The 20,468-nt window shown below is 47.4% G+C and overlaps 1 pseudogene; it reads right to left on the reverse strand.

Annotated features, from left to right (window-relative positions):
- Positions 1–19,696: 19,696 nt before the first annotated feature.
- On the reverse strand, positions 19,697–20,468 carry LOC102838670 (annotated as a pseudogene).

Genomic DNA, 20,468 nt, shown 5'->3' on the forward strand with positions numbered 1-20,468 from the left:
AGTCTTCACCGATTCAATGGCAGCTGGTTTTGTTTTGTTTTATGCCTGTGGGACTAGGTCTCACCTATGTCTTTATTATATTAATGCATGGAGTTGGTTCTGTCTCCTGTCGACCCTATATAGGGTTCCCGAGACTATAAATCTTTACAAGAGCAGAAAGCCTCATCTTTCTCCCACAGAGAGGCTGGTAGATTCGAACTGCTGACCTTGCAGTTATCAGCTTAACTTGTAACCTACTATATTACCAGGACTCCTTGACACAGGATTATTGTTACTTTTTTTTTTAATTTAAGGTTTTTTATTGTGGATTGAGTGAAAGTTTACAGGGCATATCATCAGTTTCACATTCAACAAATCATATATACCTTGTTTCATTACATTGATTATAATCCCCTCCATGTACCATCAGTTAACAGTATTTCTCTCTATCCACTTTAGCTTTTTTTAAAAAACAAAAACAAAAACAAAACCCCACTCAGGCATATATAATAATTTACATCTCCAAAGGGCACACTCTGCAAGTCTGCTCCTGGCCACCAGCTCTCAATCCTCCTCCATGAATCTAGAGTCCTCAGCCGCTCCCCCTGCCTATGCCCCCATCTCTGCCTCCATCTCTGGCACTGCTGCTTCTCTGGATAAGGTCCCGCGTTCTGCTTGTGTGTTCCTCTTGATGGTCCTAGGATTCTCTGTTTCTGGACTGTGAGATTAACCACACCCCTTTTTTTGTTACAAAACTTCCACCTTTACAACTGTGACAGTCATGATAACAATTCTTCACCATTGAATCATACATATCTTATCCCATCTCTTTTCACCAGACCCATCTAGACAAGATGACAGCTATTCAGTGGGGACTCTTTCATTCCCCCGGTACCCTTAAACTAAACTCCCTCTTGAAACCTTGTGAGCCAGTCACTTTGTGCCTTTATTGCCCCCTCATTTTAGATAGCCAATGCCTGAGTTGCCCAGCCCTATCTATCCTGTGCTCAGAGGGGATAGCATTGATACTTGATTTGAAGACTCTTTCCCTCTCTGTTGGTATTTAGAGTAACTACAGCTCGGAGTACAGGTCAGGTTCATCATGAAGATGTATCTTCTGTCACTATAGCTGTTCCAGTCTGCTTGTCCTTTCTAGTGGGAATGTCTCACCTCATAAGGTTCTAGATGGGACTCAGGATTCCACCTAAGGTCCTATACTCTGTAAAGGCTCTGCATGAGGCCTATTTCACTGGGCAAGTTCTAGAACCCCTTTTAGGTATTCCAGTATTGTTGCTATTGTTGATAAGTGCTGTCGAGTCGATTCTGACTTCACTTCTTTTGAGACAGATTTTCTTATTCTTCTAGCAGTCTATGGTACTTTCAATATTCTCTAACTCCATAATTCAAATACATAGATTCTTCTCCAGCCTTCCTTATTCATTGTCCAATTTTCACATTCTAATGTGATGATTGAAAATACCTTGGCTTGGGTCAAGCTCTCTTAGTCCTCAAACTGACATCTTTCCTCTTGAACACTGAAAAGAGCTCTTGTGCAGCAGATTTACCTAATGCAATACATCATTTGATTTCTTGACAGCTGCTTCCATAAACATGGATTGTGTATCCAAGCAAAATGAAAACTTGGACCACTTCGATGTTTCTCTATCATGATGGTATTTTTTTTGGTCCCATTGTGAAGATTTTTGTTTTCTTTGCATTGAGGTGCAATCCATACTGATGGTTGTATTCTTTGATCTTCATCAGTAAGTATTTGAAGTTCTCTTCACTTCAAGCCAGTATGGTTGTGCTATCTGCATATCATATCACAGGTTGTTAATGAGTTTTCCTACAATCCTGATACCATGTTCTTTATATAATACAGCTTCTGGAATTATTTACTCAGCATACAGGTTGAAGGAGTATGGTTAAAGCATAAAACCCTGTCACACACTTTCTTGATTTTAGACCATTCGGTATCCCCTTTTTTGTTCAAATGACTGCCTCTTTGTCTATGTACACATTTCTCATGAGCACAATGAGCTGTTCTGGAATTCTGATTCTTCACAATGTTATCCATAGTTTACTTATGATCCACACAGTTGAATGCCTTTGCAGAGCCAATGAAGCACAAGGAAGCATCTTCTTGGTAGTCTCTGCTTTTAGCAAAGATCTGTCTGACATCAGCAATGATATCCCTTGTTCTACATTCGCTTTTGAATTCAGCTTGAATTTCTGGCAACTCCCTGTCAATGTGTTCTTGCAACTGATTTTTAATTACTTTCAGCAAAATTTTACTTGCATGTGATATTAATGATATTGTTTGATGATTTTTGCATTCTGTTGGGTCACCTTTCTTTGGGATGGGCACAAATATGGATCTCTTCTAATCAGTTGGTCTGGTAGTTATCTTCCAAATATATTGGCATAGATGAAAGAGTGTCTCCAGCACTGCATCAGTTTGTTGAAAGGTTTCAATTTGTATTCTGCCAGTTTTTGGAGCCTTGTTTTTCATCAATGCCTTCAGTGCACCTTGGACTTCTTCCTTCAGTACCATTGGTTCTTGATCATATGCTGCCTCTTGAAATGGTTGAGCATCAACCAATTCTATTTTGTACAGTGACCATATATTCTTTCCATCTTTTGAGGCTTTCTGCATCATTCAATATTTTGCCCTAGAATCCTTCAATATTGCAACCCAGGGCTTGCATTTTGTCTTCAGTTCTTTCAGCTTGAGGAAAGCTGAGCGCGTTCATCCCTTTTGATTTTCTAACTTTAGTTTTTGCACATTTCATTAATAATACTTGACTTTGCCTTCTCGAGCTTCCCTTTGAAAATTTCTGTTCAGCTCTTTTATTTCCTCATTTCTTCCAATTGCTTTAGCTTCTCTAAGCTGAAGAGGAAGTTTCAGGGTTTTATCTGGCATCCATTTTGGTCTTTTCTTTCTTTCCTGTCTTCTTTTTTTTTTTTTTAACGGTTTTATTGTGACTTATGGAATAGTTTACATGGGAGAACATTAGCTTTACATTCATCCTATGGTATAACGTTACATTGCCATGGTTAGAATACCCTCCATGCATCATCAACCATCCAAAGGGTAACCCAGAAGCCTGCCCCTTTGTCGTCAGCACACAGCCCCTCTCCCTCTCCAGCTGCTCCATGTCTCCACATCATCGTCTCTGCCTCCATCTCTGGCGTCACTGATTCTCTGGGTAGGGTCATGCTCTTCTCCCTTGATGGTCCCAGGGACTTGTGCTCCTGGTCTTCAAAGTCAACCACTTCCTTCCTTTTGTTACAAAATGTCTATCTTTACATTTCCAACCCTCACAGTCGTCCTGATAGTAATTATTCACTACTGTAACACATGAGTGCTATCCACATTTCCTTTCATCAGTCCTACCCAGATAGATTGGCTACTACTCAGTGGAGATTCTACCTTCCTCCGCGCCCTTTGGATCTAGGCTCCCTCTTGAAAGCTTGTAAGCCAGTCGCTTCTTGCCTTTGTAGCCCCTCCCCCCCATTTTGGGTAGCCAATGTCTACCCTGTGTATCAAGGGGATGGGAATGATCCTTGCTGTAAAAATCTGTTCCCTCTTTTGAGCTACTGCATTCATGGGTGTAGGTCAAGTGCATCAAATTGTATCCGATTACTCTTTTTTTCCTATTCTTTTTTCTTCTAGTTGAGTTCTGATCATCCAGCCATTGAAGCCAGGTCAAGTGGGTATTATCTACAAGTGTGGGTGTTCTTGTACATATGCCCTCACCTCTTATCAGCTGGACGTTTCATTCACCACTCTAGTCCTCTGTGGCTATGTCACTGACTCTGTGCCCAGGAGTCTCCAGGTCTTGCCAAACTGCTGGTCAACCAGGTCTCCACCCGGGTTCACAGGAGTGTATTGAATGTGGTTGGACTTAGCTCACAGCTTCATTGTTGTTTTTCCCTTCACTTCCCCTTATCAGTGACCAACATGGTCACCAGTCAGAGCGCATGTCTGCTTGTGTATTCCCATTGAGTCTTAGTCTTGGAAGGGGGTTTGCCCTGAGGGGACCCGACTCCTTGCCTTGATGGCTCCTGGGTGAGCAACTTGTTTGTTCTTGTAGTCTTTCCTGTCTTTTAAATGATCTTTTGCCTCCTTCATGTATGACGTTATTGATGTCATCCCACTATTTCACTGGTCTCAGTTATTAGTGTCCAATGCATCAACTCTGTTCTTGAGATGGTTTCTAAATTCAGGTGGGATATACTCAAGGTCATATTTGGTTCTCATGGACTTGTTTTAATTTTCATCAACTTCAGCCTGAACTTGCATATGAGCAATTGATGGTCTGTTCCACAGTCAACTCCTGGCCTTGTTTTGGTTGATGATATTGAGCTTCCCACTGTTCCTTCCCACAAATGTAGTTGTTTGATTTCTATGTATTCCATCTGGTGAGGTCTCTGTGTATGTTGTCTAAAAAAGGTATTTGCAATGAATAAGTCATTGATCCTGCAAAATTCCATCATGTGATCACCAGCATAATTTCTTTCACCTAGGCTGCAATTTCCAACTGCTTATCCTTCCTTTTTGTTTCCAACTTTAACACTCCAATCACTGGTAATAATTATCAATGCACCTTGATTGCACGTTTGATCAATTTCAGGCTGAAGAAGTTGGTAGAATTCCTCAACTTCATCATCACTGGCTTTAGTGGATGGTGCATACATTTGAATCATTATGGTATTAACTGATTTTTTTTTGTAGGCATATGGATATTATCCTATCACAGACAGCATTGTACTGCAAGACAGATTTTGAAATGCTCTTTTTGACAATGAATGTGACTCTTCAACTTGTCATTCCTAGCATGACGACACCTAGTAACAATAAGAGTAGATGCCTGCTTGGTGAGTAAGTAGTGAATTGTAGATCATAGAATTATGAATGGATGGATGGTCGATGGATTGCAAGTGGATGACTTTCAAAGGATCCATTCATAGTGAATGAATGGATAGATGGTAGACAAACATGAATGAGTATGTAACTGATGAATGGTGGAATGGTAAATGGGAGAATGGCACGTATATGGAGAATAGGTGACAAACAAATGGGTAACTAGATGAATAATGGGTTGTGTACTGTAGAAGTGTAGCTGTGGAATGAATGGATAATGAATTGATGAATTCTGGATGGACAGATGATGATTACATGATGAATGAATGGACTGTTAAATATAGGTGGTTACATGTTAGAAAGTGAATAATAAAAGGTGAATGGTAAGGAATGTGGTGCGTGATGGTTTGGTGGATGGAGGGAGGAAAATGCATGAATGCCAAATAGATGGTGAATAAAAAATGAATGAAGATGGACCATAGATTAATGACTAACTAGGTATGTGATAGATACATGAATGGTGGTGAAGATGCAGTTATAAAAGATTTTATGGAAATCTCTTAGAAAGTGAGTGTGGATGGACATATGGTGAATGAATATTGATTTGGTAACCATTTCCATGATATATTGATGCTAGGTATATGGTGGTTAGATATTGAATGATGAATGAGGATACACGGTTAATGAATGCTGGATGGGTGTTAGATGGTAGATGATGGCTGGTAGCTGATGGATTGTTGTTAGGTGCCATTGAGTTGGTTCCGACCCATACTGACCCTATGTACAACAGATCGAAACATGTCTGGTGCTGCACCATCCTCACAATTGCTGCTGTGTTTGTACCCATTGTTGCTGTCACTCTGCCATTCCATCTTGTTGGGGGGTTCTCGCTTTTTTTGCTATTCCTCCACTTTACCAAGCTTGATGTCCTTCTCCAGGGACTGGTCCCTTCTGATAATATGCCTGAAATATGAGAGATGAAGTCTGGCCATCTTGGCTTCTAAGAAGTATTCTGGTTGTACTTCTTCCAACACAGATTTGTTTGTTCTTCTGGAAGTCCATGGTACCTTTAATATTCTCTCACACCACACTCAAATGCATCAGTTCTCTGATCTTCCTTATTCTTTATGCAACTTTCACATGCATATGAGGTTATGGAAAATACCATGGTTTGGGTCAGGCATACTAAAGTCCTCAAACTGACATCTTTGCTGTTAAACTCTTTAGTGAGGTCTTGTGCAGTAGATTTGCCTAACACAATATATTGTTGCATTTCTTGGCTGCTTCTGTGAATGTTGATGGTGGATCCAAGCAAAATGAAGTCTTTGACAGTGTCAATATTTTCACCATTTATTATGATGTTATTTATTGGTCCAGTGGTGAGGACTTTTGTTGTCTTTACACTGAGGTGCAATCCATACTGAAGGCTATGGTCTTTGATCTTCTTCAGTAAGTATTTTAAGTTCTCTTCGCTTTCAGCAATCCAGGTTGTATCATATCGCAGGTGGTTAATGAGTCTTCCTCTAATCCTGATGCCATGTTCTTCTTCATATAATCCAACTAGTGCATGATGGATGGATAATTGGGGGTAGTGAGTGGATGCTGGAAACTGGATGGTAGATGGACAAGGCTAATGGTGATTGGATGGTAATTGGGTAGTGGATAGATGGTGGGTGGCAGATAGGTGGTTGCTGAATAGTGGATGTTGGTGGGTGGATGCTGGTAGGTGGATGTTGTCTGTTGTATAATTACTGGATGTTAGATGTTGGATGGTGGGAGATTGATAAATTGTGCTGTTAAGTGATTATGCACTTTGCTTCAAGGGCCAGGCCTGGAAGATACTGATCCTCTCCAGACTGTTTTGCCCATCTTCAGGATGAGCCTGGGGTTAGAGGTGGAGATGGAGGAGTGGTAGGGTGACTCCCCTCCTGGAGACCCTTCCCACCTTGTGCTCGTCACTCGTTTGCCTTGTTGTCACTCGTCACTCGTTTGCCTTGTTTCTCTTTCTATGAAATCTGGCCCCAACATAGTCTGCCCCTTATTCCTGATCTCCCACCTTGAGACTCTCTGTCTCAAGTGACCTGGATCAGGTTTGCGGGGAGAAGGAGTTGCATCAAAGGGACGATGGGGCGGGGTCCACTTCGGGATGGCTTCTGGAGGGCTGCAACCCCAAGGGCGGCTGCGCCCCACCCGCAGAGGGGCGTGAGTGTGACTGAAGGCCGGGAGCTCCAGCGCGTGTGGGCGGAGAGCGCTGGGACGGAGGGCGGGCAACTAGGGCAACGCAGCGCCGAGAGCTGAGCGTGGCGACCCGGCGAGCAGCCAGCGCAGGAGGCAAGTGTGAGTGAGGCGCAGGACGCCCCCTCCTCACCCTGCCCAGCCGGCGCCCAGTGCGCCCTGGCGGGTGGGTGCAGGGTGGGTGGGAGAGGAGGTGGGGATCGCTGAGAGGTTTAGAGCCTGTGGGGAAAGGTAGGGCGTGGGACCACAGCCAGCCCTTGGATGCTGGACATGGGCTTTGTGCTGGAGTACTGTCCCTTGGGGGTGTGCATAGTCATACCTGGCTCTGTACACCTGGGAGCCGCGGAGGTGTGAGAGTGGATCCTTCAGGGAGGGGGTTTCGGCTGTCACTGGGCCCTCAGGCATATGTCCACTGTCAGCCCCTGGCCAGGAAAAACCTACCAGTGGTGCATCCCCTTCCCACCGCACCATCCCTGGCAGAACTCAAGGTGGTAACTGCCATCTGTCTGAATCACGGAACTTTCTCTAGGTCTGTCTGTTGTCTGTTTGTAGGCTTCCTCGTGAGCATCTGGGTCCAAGTACTTTCTTTAAGATTCTGTCCTGGCTGCTTAGAGTTCGGGACTGATGGGACCTAGGAGGGGCTCATATGGAGGGTATCTGAGTTTGGGAGGCCTTTCGGAAACACTGGGGGATAATGACTTGGCTACCCAGCTAGGCACAGTTGTTGGGCTGTCTGTCCCGCTCTGTGAGCCCCTCCCAGCACCCTCTCTGACCTGGTCTAGGCCTGACTCCCTGTCTCTGTTGATGCTGTCCTGGACCCAGGGAGGAACCCAAGAAAGCCTGGGCTGGGCGTTGGCTTTCGGGACCTGGAGGGTAGGATGCTGCCTTCTAGTTGGTACCTGAAGTTAGGGGCCTCTGCTGGTCAGATCCTGTCCACTTTTATCTCTGACCTTGTCAGAGTGCAGTGGGGAGATTCAGGCTGATGCCAGTGGGTCCCCACGGAGTCTTACCGTACTGAAGGGCAATGCCAAATGCAGGCAGGATGTTCAGTTCTCTGTGGCTTTGGGGACTAAGGGTGGGAACACTTGGACCTCTGACTGACTCGAACCTGGCCCTTTTGCTTCCTACTTCCTCTTTCTGAAACCCTCTGTAAGTGTTCTGTTTGCCACCCCACCCCCCTCATGGGTCCCTGCCTTAGAACATTCTTCTCCCCTCCCTGCTAGCCTGTCTCCTGCTCATCCCTTAGACCTCAAACCCTTGGACCCTCCTCCAGGAAGTTTTCCTGGGTTTCATCTCCTGTCCCCTGGGCACATAAGCTGGAGGAGACCCATGGTGGACTCAAGTGGACTCTGCCATGGGAGTGGTCTGGCAGATCAGAAGATGATGAAGAGTAGTCGGGAGAAGGTGGGGGAGGGCTGGAGTAGTCTGAATCCTACACCTAGGCTCCATCCCAGACTTCTGTTTTTTGCCCCTGTCCTCAGCAGAGTGGCAGCATGAATGCCCCCCAGCCCAGCATGCGAGAGCTCAGCTCAACTGAGGAGGCTGGAAGCCCCCTGGGGAAGGTATGTGAGCCTTGGGTACTGTGGGTCATCATCCTTGGGGGGCAGTGTGGGGAGAACTCCTGCGTCCTGCCCATGACTCTGGATTCACTGCTCTTCAATGCTGGCTTTAATGTGTCCATCTAGACAGGGGATTGGTGGTCTCATTAAAAAAAAATCGAATTTGACAAATAAAACAATGGAAGGCTCTTCCTCTGATTTACTCAGCAAGGCTCTGCACTTGCTGCCTCAAGCACGGCTGCTCTGCCGAGTGGACCAATGTCAGGGTGTCCGCTTCAGCTGCAGTTCTCCGGGAGGGGTGTAGATGCAGCTAGCAGGTGAGGTCCCCAGCAGGAGTGAAACCTTAATGTGTGGAATTCCAGCTTGGGGTGGTAGACTATGGCCTGAGGGAGGCCCAGCCCAGAGTTGCTCAGGTTTTCAGGAGGGTTTCAGATATAGCCTCCTTAACAGGGCACGTGGACTGGGGTGAGGGGGTGGGAGTGGGCACTGAGTCCCGGAACTCTAGCTGTTAGCTCTGGCTGCCCTCCCCCAAGCAGGTGGAAAGTGTCCGAGTGCGTGTGGAAGTTTCCTGGAAGAGAACAGAGGAGAATCCAGATGGGGGGTGATTTCAGACTGATTGGGACTGTCAGCCCCAGGAGACACTGGGAACAGGGCTGGGGTCTCTGCCACCTGCCTATGACTCAGCCTTACACCTCTCCTCACATTGCAGAGTCACCTGCCATACTTAGTTACAATGCTGAGTCCGGGATTGCTACTCAAAAAGTCTGGGGTGAAGCCCAGTAATTTGCATTTAAATACGTTGTTCACGTGGTCCAGGGGCCACATAAGAATGTTCTTTCCACTGTGAGCAAGATGAGGCCCTGTAGACAGGAGAGAAGATGTTCTCATTCCAACAGACTAGATCAACAAGATGGGGGTTACAGGAGGGGCCCTCCAGAGACCCCATGTGGTGGGGAGGGGGTAGGCAGGGTCACCAGGTCCGAGGGATGCTGTGGAATGTTGCTCTGGGCCAGCTCAGCCTCTACAGTGGAGACCTTAAGTGGGGGGCGGAGAAGCCACAGGAGCCCGTGGGCACTGAACAATGAGCCCAGAGAGTGAAGGGAGGGAGTGCAGAGGTTGCTATGGCAACATCTTCCCAGCTCCATGGAGCTGTAAGGGGAGGCCAAGGACCCAGTAGGGAAGACCCCAAGAAGGAGACCCTGAGCTCATTCACGCATGACCTTGGTCTCTTGGCCTCAGGCTCCTGCCTGTAAAATGGGCTTGAAACCCTGAATCCAAGTGGCTCCTATGTTGCTCCCAAGAAAGTTGTCTCCTCAGGAGCGAGTGGTCCCCCCAGGAGAGCTGCCCCCCCCCCCCACAGGAGACCTGCCACCTTATGGACAAATACCTCCTCAGGAGAGCTGCCTCCTCAGGGGCAAGTGCCCTCCAGGAGTGGGATGGGGAAGGGAATATGCACATGCTCACACAGGCTCACCCCACCCCAGGGAGTGGGTATGGAAAGCCCCTACCCTCCCAGTGGGTCTGAAGGTCAGGCTTGGCAGGGTTGGGGGTCCTGGGCCTTGAAGCACCCTCTGACCCCTTCTCATTCTCTGCAGGCATCTGTGGGTACCCGGGAGAAGGGTCCCCGGCTGGGCCAGCGACTGCCGTCCATTGTGGTGGAGCCTAGTGAAATGGGTTCTGTGGAGAGTGGGGAGCTGCGCTGGCCCCCTGAGGGTGCCCAGAGGGGGCCTCCCCAGAGCCAGGCTGCTGCTGGTGAGTGAGGGGTTTGGGGGATTTCTGAGAGAGAGGATGGGGGGCGGTCTAGTCCATTGTTGCCTGGCAGAGCAGGACTTTTCTTTTGCCTGTCTGCTCCTTCTCATACCCACCCAGCTGCCCTGCCTCTGCCCACTCTTTTCCCCACCCCGTCTCTAACACTATCTCCTCAGCTTGGTGCATGTATCTTGAATGAGCAATTGCATCTTCTCACCCTCACGATCCAGACCTCCCTGCACACCGCCCCCCCCCACTGACCCTGCATCTTTGGAACAAGGGTATGAGGGTATGGTGGTGGGGGGTGGCCATACCCAGGCCATGCACCCAGGTGTGGAGGGAAATAGGCCCCCCTGTTGGCTGCAGGGACCCTGGTTAAAAGCCAAGGGGCTGCTGGAGCTTGGGAAGCGTCTGGAAGGAGAGCTGTCTGGGCAGGAGAGGGGTCAGCAGGGACCAGGTTTGAGGCACAGAGAAGACAGCAGGGCTGCATTGGAATCTGCCTTGGAGGGCTCAGAGGACCAAGAGGGCCGGGTGGCTGTGCCCTGCTCTCTCCTGCCCCAAACTTGCCTCCTGGAAGCAGCCCTTGTTGCTCAGTAGTCCTCCCTGCAGGGGTCTGTCAACATCCAAGACCCCCATATTTCCCATTTCAACCTCTTGGCTTCTGCCTAGAAATACGGCTCTGGGAGGCCCCCTGGATTGCACCCACCCGACACCGATGTTGTAGTGTTGTTAGGGGGGTGCGCCTACTCCTCGTCCTCTATCCCTTCCACAGAGGACCTACAGCCTGCACCCCAGACCCCAGGAGTCCCTTGGACTGCACCCCTCCCATGATGCCTTGAGTATTTGAGATGGGGCTTCAGAAAATTGGTGGAAGAATGAAATGAAAAGAGCATGGGATTTTTCCACGAACTTTTTGAAGGCCCCTCATATGTTATAAAAGAAGGCCCTGGACCCACGTGGAACTTTTTCTGCTTCTGCAGCCTCCTTGCCTGGAGCACCAGGAGAAGTTGCTGATGACGCTGGCAGCAAGGGTGCTGGCTCCAAGGACAAGGCCCCCCTGGCTCCGTGACTGAAGAATGACGTGGCCAGATTCTGCTGCGTCTGCTCTCCGATGGGGTGGCTGGGCTGGTGCAGAGGACTGGGTCTGCCTCATGTGCTCCAGCCTGGACCACAGACAACCCTTGTCCCTGCCTGTCCACTGCCTGGGGCCTGGGTCTACCCCTCCTTGTTCTGTGGCTTGAAGCAGAAATAAAGGTTCTTCCTGGGGCTGATGCACTCACGGTTTAATCTGCAGATGGCAGGCCTGAAATGGCTGGAAGGTCCCCGAAGTGGCTCAGTCCCTATGATTACTATCTTCATGCCTGTGTGCCCTCTGCTCGGTCTCAGCTGGGGCTGCCCAAGGCAGGACAGCCTGATCCAGGTGGGAACCCCCCAGCCCTGGCTAAGCCTTTATGCTCTGGGTCCTTCTAATCATCGCTCTGCCCTAGGAACTGTAGGGCATGGGAACAGCTCATGGGGTGGGGTATTCCATCCCAGACTGAACCTTATTCAATCTTTACAAAAGGGCCTCCCATTTTATAGATGAGAAGACTGGGCTATGAAGGGATGGCCGAGTATGGGAGGACTGAGGTGAACAGCCATTTCTTCCTTCCTTACCTCCTTGGGTCCAGTGACAGTGTCTTTAGCTCTGTCTGACAACCAAAGGGGTGTCCTGCAGGCTCCTTAGGACTGGTGAGGGAGGGACAAAATGCTACTGCTGTTTAGCCCTATCCCCGCCCTCGCCCTCCAAGTCCCGAAATTTCTTGCACATCTAACCTAGAACTGAGGAAGTTCGGCCTTGCAGGGAGGGAGCCCACAGAAATGTTAGCTCGACAGTTCATAGGTCCAGGCAAGCAGGCTAAGGCAAGTGTGAGTGTGGAGGGGCCGCTGGAGACATGGGTCCCTCTGCCCTTCCCTGGACCTCAACACCCTCCAGGATGCATTTGGTACTTTCTCCAGTCCTCCTTCTAAAAATAGCCCTCCCCTCAAGCTGGAGAGGTGGGAGGTGGAGGTGTGGAAGTTTGCCTGGCAGCCTGGATGGGAGCTGGTCTTAATTTTAAACCCATGGACCCGTGGTGCAGAATGTCTGAGGTGGGCTGTGACTTTCAGAAGTCCTGCTTGCTTCTTTCTAGCTCATTCTGCCCAGTGACTTGGGCCCCTCTTTGCCGTGGCCACCTATCTGCAAGGCTAGGAGCCCAAGAGTGGGTGGGAGACTGGATGTGCTGTATGGTGACCCCAGCTGAGGGGCTGTAGGACCAGGGCAAGCCCCTGTACCATGACAAAGAGACAGGGGACCACCACCACACTGGACCCGCTGCTGGTGCACCTCAGTTCTGTCCTCCTACTCCCTGGCCAGCTCGGCCCTAAGAAGCATTCTCTCTGGTTCTTGTTCATTTATTGCTTCATTTTTTCTTACTGTGTGGTGCTAGGCACCAAGACACACAGGAACCTGGCAGAAGTGACCCTTATCTTTGTAGAAGAGTCAACACAGGGAGGCAGACACCACCTGTATCCAATTCACAGGCTCCTCCTACTCTGGGAAGGAACCTTGGTGAAGCAACAGTTAAGTACTCGCTGCTAACTAAAAGGTCAGCACTTAGAACCTATCCAGTGCTTCTGAGAGCTGATAATCTGCTTCCATAAAGATGGCGATCGAAAACAACCTATGTGGCAGTTCTACTGTCACATGGGCTGCTATGAGTTGGAATCTGGCTCTGAGAGACCATGGATTTTGGGGTGTTTGGAGAGCTGGGGAGACCTGGTGGTTTAAGCGGTAGCTCTCAAAGCCTCTTCTGAACCCCAGAGGAGGAACACAGAGAAGAGTTCGGGAGTGATAGAGCAACAGCTGCCCAGACCACAGGCCTCCGACCATTTACCCTGGCTGGGCAGGGGTGGGGGGTACCAGGAAGCCACTAGACTTGATACAAAGTCACTCCAGCTGCAGGTGGCCTGGATGAAGGGGAAGATGAGGGGAGAACTATCCCCGGGTAGGCACCAGAGTAGGACAAGAAGGCAGACATTTTGCTGCAAGAAGTGCCAGGGATGTGGGACGTGTCCAGGGAAGAACTCCTGGGTTCTGACGTGGAATTGGTGTCATTTACTGAGACTATATGCTCACCACACCCACATGTGCAGATTAGAGCTGCTCCATAGATCCTCAAGGTTATGACTTTTCACAAAGAGATCACCAGGTCTTTTTTCCCAGGTGCCTCGGGGTAGGTTCAAACCTTTAGGCTAGTAGTCCAACACTTAACAGTTTGTGCTATCCCGGTTCACCACACCCCTGGGAGGCAGCCATGTATAGCTTTCCCAAGGCCCCACAGCTGAATAATAACTGAGCTAGAACAGAAACACAGGTCAGCGTGTGACCCAAGTCCACGCGGCTTCCAGTCCCAAGAAGGGGGATGGAGGAGCTCCGAGCCCGCGCAGCACCTCCAAGGCCAGGTTTCCCAGGGTCTGGAGGATTTCTCTCGACCATAATCAAAGATCCCACTGTGAGCTGGCCACGAGCTGTGGAGGAAGGCAGCTTCTGCCCTTGCCCTACTGTGTTCTCAGGCCAGGGCAGGCCCCCAGCTCACAGAACCCAGCCCCTTTAAGATCAGTGGGTCCTTAAGACCAGCCACTTGCATTCCACCAAGACCGAGCCAAAGCCTGCTGACAACGTCAGGCAGGAATCATCTTTGGCTAGGGGGAATCATCCTTTAGCGCCCCCTGGTGTTCGCTAGGGGATTATCCTGCAGGCCCCCCCCCCCCCCCCCCAATCCCCATGGGAAGGTCACTGATGTCATTGCCCAGTAGGATCGCTAATGACCCACTGGAACTGTGCAATTGTTGACTGAGAGAAATGGAGATGGAGGAAGGAGCATGGCCCACTGACCAAATTCTACAGCCTGTTAGGGCAGAATTGTGTGAAATTTGAGGCCTCCGAAGCTGGGTTCTATGAAGAAAAACATGGCATCAGGATTGGAGGAAGACTCATTAACAACCTGCTATATGCAGATGATACTATCTTGCTTGCTGAAAGTGAAGAGGACTTAAAATACTTACTGATGAGGATCAAGAGCACAGCCTTCCATATGGATTACATCTCAATGTAAAGAAAACAAAAATCCTCACCACCAGACCAATCAACAACATTCTTATCAAAGGAGCAAAGATTGAAGTTGTCAAGGACTTCATTCTTCTTGTATCAACACTCACGGAAGCAGCAGTCAAGAGATCAAACAACGTACTGCATTAGGCAAATCTACTGCCCAAGACCTTTTTTAAGTATTGAGCAAAGATGTCAGCTTGAGGACTAACGTGCGCCTGACCCAAGCCATGGTATTTTCAATAACCTCATATGCATGTGAAAGCTGGACAGTGAATAAAGAAGACCATAGAAGAATTGATGCTTTTGAATTATGGTGTTAGATGAGAATATTGAAAGTGCCATGGGCTGCCCATAGAACCAACAGATCTGTGTTGGAAGAAGTGCAGCCAGAATGCTCCTTGGAGGCCAAGATGGCCAAACTTCGTCTTTCATAATTTGGACATATTGTCAGCAGGGACCAGTCACTGGAGAAGGATATCATGTTTGGTGAGATGGAGGGCCAGAGAAAAAGAGGAAGACCCCCCAGCGAGATGGATTGGCCAAGTGGCAGCATCAATGGACTCAAGTGTGGCAACGATAGTTAGGTTGGCTCAGGATCGGGCAGTGTTTCATTCTGCTGTGCATAAGGTTGCTATGAGTCGGGCACCAACTCGATGGTACCTAAAAATAACAACATCTTCTGCAAAAAGAGTTCTGGTGGTGCAGTGGTTAAGTGCATGGATGCTAACCTAAAGATCAGCGGTTGGAATCCACCAGCTACTCTGAGGGAGAAAGATTACTGTTGTTGTTAAGTGCCATTGAGTTGGCTCTGACTCAGCATTCCTGTAAAGGGTTTCCAAGGAGCGGCTGATGAGTTTGAAGTGCCAACCTTGGAAACCCTATGGGGTTTCCAGTTCCTCCTCAAAAACCCTATACAGGGATGTTATGAGTGGAACGGACTCACAAGAATCCACTGGAGATCCATGGCTATGGGATTTCTGCATATGACAGGAAATTGGCTGGTGGTGAGGGTCCTTCTCCCCACCCTTACTTACCCTGAGGGGATTTGCAAGACCTTTGTGGGTTAGACTTGCATTACTAACTACCAGGCACTGCAGGAGAGAAAGATGAGGCTGTCTGCTCCTGGTAAGATTTAGTTTCAGAATCCCAACAGAGGGTCGCTAGGAGTCAGAATCGACGCTTGATGTGGCACTGTAGGATCAGTATTGAACTACGAACCACAATGGTGGCAGTTCAAACCCACCACTACTCCACGGAAACCCTGTACAGGGTTGCTATGAGTTGGAACCAAATCGACGGCACTTAACAACAACAACAAAGAGCCCTGGTGGTGAGGTGGTTAAGCAATTGGCTGCTAACCTCAAGGTCTGTGGTTCAAACCTATCCCGCACTCCATGGAAGAGTCTACTTCGGAAAAGACTTAACAGCTTTGGGAAGCCCTAAGGAATTCTGCTTTGTTCTGTAGGGTCTCTGATGAATGGGAAAGGACTTGAAGGCAGTTGGTTTGGTTTCTCCTATTTAATCTCCACAACAAGCCCATTTTACGGAGGAGCAAACTGGCACGCAAGAGAATCAGCATCTCTCCCAAGTCATACAGCCCAATGTAGGGAGCCAGGATTTATACCCCCACCTCCGGAATGTCTCCCTGGCTCTGCCCTCCTCTGTCTCCAGCCAGCCCAGACTAATGATCTGGTTCCGCTGAGACAAGACTGGGGCTTTTCCAAAGGGACTTTACGCAGAAATTTGAGGGAAAATAACATGTAAGTAGTATAAAAAACCACCACAGTCTCATGCCAAGAAGTGGACACAAACTTGAGTGCCCATGGGTTGCACCTAAAGTTGGAGGAGGCCTGGTACAATCACCAGGTACCCACCAGTTTTCCAGAGACCCATCTATTTGTCTGGAAGCCCCTTCTGCCCTCTAGGTCTGGCCCCTGGGAGTCCTGGCCCCTCCCTGGCCAGTGGTGTGGCTATGAGCAAGCTCCACTACCTCTCTAAATCTCAGTGTCTGCCCCATAGGGGTCCTGGGACCCCCAGCAGTGTTGGATCAGCTCAGCACACACTGCTGGTCACCATGGCCCCAGCTCTTCTCCTGAGCTGTGCTGTCCCCTCCTACCTCTTGGTGTCTCTGTTTCCAATGAGGGCCTGGGGCAGCCACACAGGAAAACCTGGGTTCAGGGGCTAAAGCACTCAAGTGGTGAGTGGAGGGCCTGCTGGGGGAGGTGCTATGCTTTTCTGGCAGACCTGCCCCATCTGGTATAAGGTATGCAATGCTGAGTGTCTTGGATCCCTTCCTACCGCTGTCCTTGCTCCCTTTCTTGACAGCCCCCCCTTTTTGCCCTGTGGCCTTGGTGGACTCAGTCCAGGTTGGAACAGGCTTGGATTTGTTCTCCTGGACTTTCCCTTGGTTCCTTCCTAGGATTCTTATTTTTTAAAAGTTTTTATTGAGAATTGTGTGATAGTTTATATGGAAAAATATTAGTTTTATAATGATCCTACTGTAGTTCCTTTCATTGCAATGATTCATTACACTCACTATAATCCCCCCTCCGTGCATCATTATTCAACAGTATTTGTTTCAATTCCCTCTGTTTTTTTGGGTGGGGTGGGCAGAGATGTACATAAAAACACTCAGGAATATATAATCGTTTAAACAACCAAAGGGCACATTCTGAAAGCCTGCCTCCTGGCTGCCAACACACAGCTTTTCTCTTTCCATGAGTCTAGAGTACTCAGCTGCTCCCTCTCTCCATGTCCTCATCTCTGGTGTCGCTGCTTCTCTGGATAGGGTCCCACATTCCCTTGTGCTGTTCTCCCTCGATGGTCCTAGGGTCCTCTGTTCCTGGAATGTAAGATTAACTACTCCTCCCTTTATGTTACAAACCTTCTACCTTTACAGTTGTGACAATGGCAATTAGTCATGATAACAATTACTCACTATTGAATCATATCTTATCCCCATCTCCTTTCACCAGACCCATCTAGACAAGATGAAAACTATTCAGTGGGGATTCTATCTTCCCCCGCACACTCTGAAAATAAACTCCCTTTGGAAAACTTGTAAGCCAGTCATTTTGTGCCTTTATAGCCCTCAACCCCCCATTTTAGGTAACCAATGTCTAACCTGTCCCTATCAACCCTGTGTACATGTGTACAGAGGGGATAGGATTGATCCTTGATAATGAAGACTCCTTCCCTCTTAGTTGGTATTTTGAGATACTACATCCATAAGTATAGGTCAAGTTCATCAAATTGTAGCCATTTACACTTGTTTTCTTTGTCAAATTTATTTTCCTCTAGTTGAGTTCTGATCATCAAGTCATCAAGCTAAGTTAAATGGGGTACTATCTGCAAGTTTGGGTGTTCTTGTGCTCACTTCATATCAGCTAGACACTTCACTCTCAGCTCTAGCCCTCTGTGGCTAGGTCATTGTCCATGGGTCCAGGAGTCCCCAGGTCTCACCACACTTCAGACCAACCAGCCCTTCCTCTTTTCTCGCTCATCTCCAGGTTGACAGGAGTCTATGGAACATGGTCAAATTCAGTCTATATCTTCATTGCTGCCCTTCCCCCATTTCCACTCACCAGTAGACCAGCATGGTCGCCAGTAAGCTTACCTGCCTGCTTGTGTGTTCCCTTTGAGTTTCAGTCTTGGAAGGGGGTTTGTCTTGAAGGGACTTAATTGCTTGCCTTGATGGCTTGCTGGTGAACAACTTGTTAGTTCTTGTAGTAACTAATCAGACTATCGTTTTTCTTTTGGATTTCCCTTGCTGGTCTGTTTTTCCAAGAAGTATCTTCTGTTCATCTAGCTATTCCAGGTTGGTCTGCTTGTCCTTTCCTGTGGAAATGTCCCACCTCAGAAGGTTCTGAATGGAGCTCAGGATTCCACCTAAGTTCCTATACACTACAAAGGCTTTGCAAGAAGTCTCTTTCACTGGGCAAGTTCTAGAACCCCTTTTAGGTATTCCATAGACTAAAGACAGGCTTATAAGCTTTCTGTAATCATGTTTCCCAATATTCCTTTCTATCCCACTCAAGTGTCTATTTTACAATAATAGGCAAGGGAAACCAACATTCATAAGACAGTCAAGCATCTTAACATTATTTCCCCTCTTTTACCTATTCAGACTATGCCTCAGCCCCTGTATCACAGAGCCCTGTTGTTCCAAAGTTGAGCATGCATCGCTATTTACCTCTGTTCCATTTAACCCATTCAAAACTGCCTCAGTGTTCCCCTATCTGCCTTATTCTTCCATCCCCTCCCCCTCTTGTGTATTGCCCTCCGCAACACCCAAACTATGATGTGTCTATCCTCTACCCTCTGCTCTACTGTCCCATCCCTCCCACCCCTGGTAACCAACAAAGAATTTTTTCCCCCCTTTTAATATGAGTAACTCTTTTTAAGCTTTTATAATAATGGTCTTATGCAATATTTATCTGTTTGTGACTAACTTCACTCAGCATAATGTCCTCAAGGTTCATCCATGTTATGTAGTATTTTGCAGCTTCCTTGTTACTCTTCCAGGTACACTAGTATTTCATTGTGTGGATCTACCAAAGTTTGTTTATCCATTCTTCCATTGATGGGCACTTAGGCTGTCTCCATCTTTTTGCTATTGTGAATAGTGCTGCTATGAACATTGGTGCACATATATCTACTTGTGTTTTGGCTCATAGTTCTTTTGTGTTTTTTTCCCCCCTGTTTTATAGGAATAGAAATTTATTTTTAAAAAAGAGACATTTAAAAATCATAATTTTATTTTTGCAGTAAACCTCCATGTGACTCAAAAAAGTGTTACAATGAGCAAACATTATGCAAAGCTATTTTTTTTTAAAGATCTCTGTTTAAAAGATTGGTTTCTCTACACACAGGGAGAAATTATGTATTGTTGTCATCAAGTTGATTCTAAGTTATGGTGCTCTCATATGTGAAGAACTCCATACGGTTTTCAGGGCTGTGGCCATACAAGGCAGGTCACCAGACTTGTCTTCCGAGGTGTCTCTGCCTGTGTTAGAACTCCCAACCTTTTGGCTAGTATTGTAGGGCTTAACCATTTGTGCCACCCAAGTATTCTTATGAATGACTGATAAAGTCAGTAAAGTAAAATACTCTTATAAAGAGCAACTTCAGAATATCTATTAAAAACATTATGCCAAGACACTTCAGAAGCAAATCTTAATATTCTTCAGGGAAAATATGAACATTGAATCCTGGACCATCGTTATATCCAGGTCCTTCATGATTTTGTTCAGTTTTATGCCTGCCACGTGCTTTCTCTGGGCCCCTTCTTGTCTTGTGGGTGTATAATGGATTCTTTTTCTGTTTGATCTTGGGATGTGAGCTGGTATCAATTTCACTTTCCAAAACATTTTGTAAACAGTTGTAAAACTTTTCAATTTGCCTCTTGTTTTCTTCCATGTTTTGATTTGCTAATATTTAACAGAAAGTCGATATAAGTCTTTTGTCACAATCAGTTTTCCCTTGTGACTTAATGGAACTTCTAAGCTTTGTGTACTCCGGACAGCCAACATTGCCTTTTCTTTTTTTCCCACTGTTATGCCAGAGTTCCTGAAACCAGAATCTATTGCTGCTGAATGCAGAAGCTGTGCATCCTGCAACTGTCGACACTGCACATGAAGAACAAATGGTTCAAACTTCAAAACGACATCACCACTTGCTTTCTTCAGAGCTACAATCACATCACCTTTTATACAAGGTTTGTGTGTCACCAGCAGCTAACAACAAAATTTTTTTTCTTCTGAACTTCAAAACCATGGACACCTCTATCTAGGAAGAGGATGCAGCCAGCGCTGGAGCTGATGGTGAAAAATTGATCTTGTGTGTTCAGCAGCTCTACCACGTCCTCGTCCACACTGCCCTTCCGACTGAGGTCTGCTTTGCTGAGACACTGCATTTTCAACCTTTTGAACTCCGCACTGCGATCCAT

The sequence above is a fragment of the Chrysochloris asiatica genome, unplaced genomic scaffold (assembly GCF_000296735.1).
Source record: "Chrysochloris asiatica unplaced genomic scaffold, ChrAsi1.0 scaffold00025, whole genome shotgun sequence".
NCBI classification, from domain to species: Eukaryota; Metazoa; Chordata; class Mammalia; order Afrosoricida; family Chrysochloridae; genus Chrysochloris; species Chrysochloris asiatica.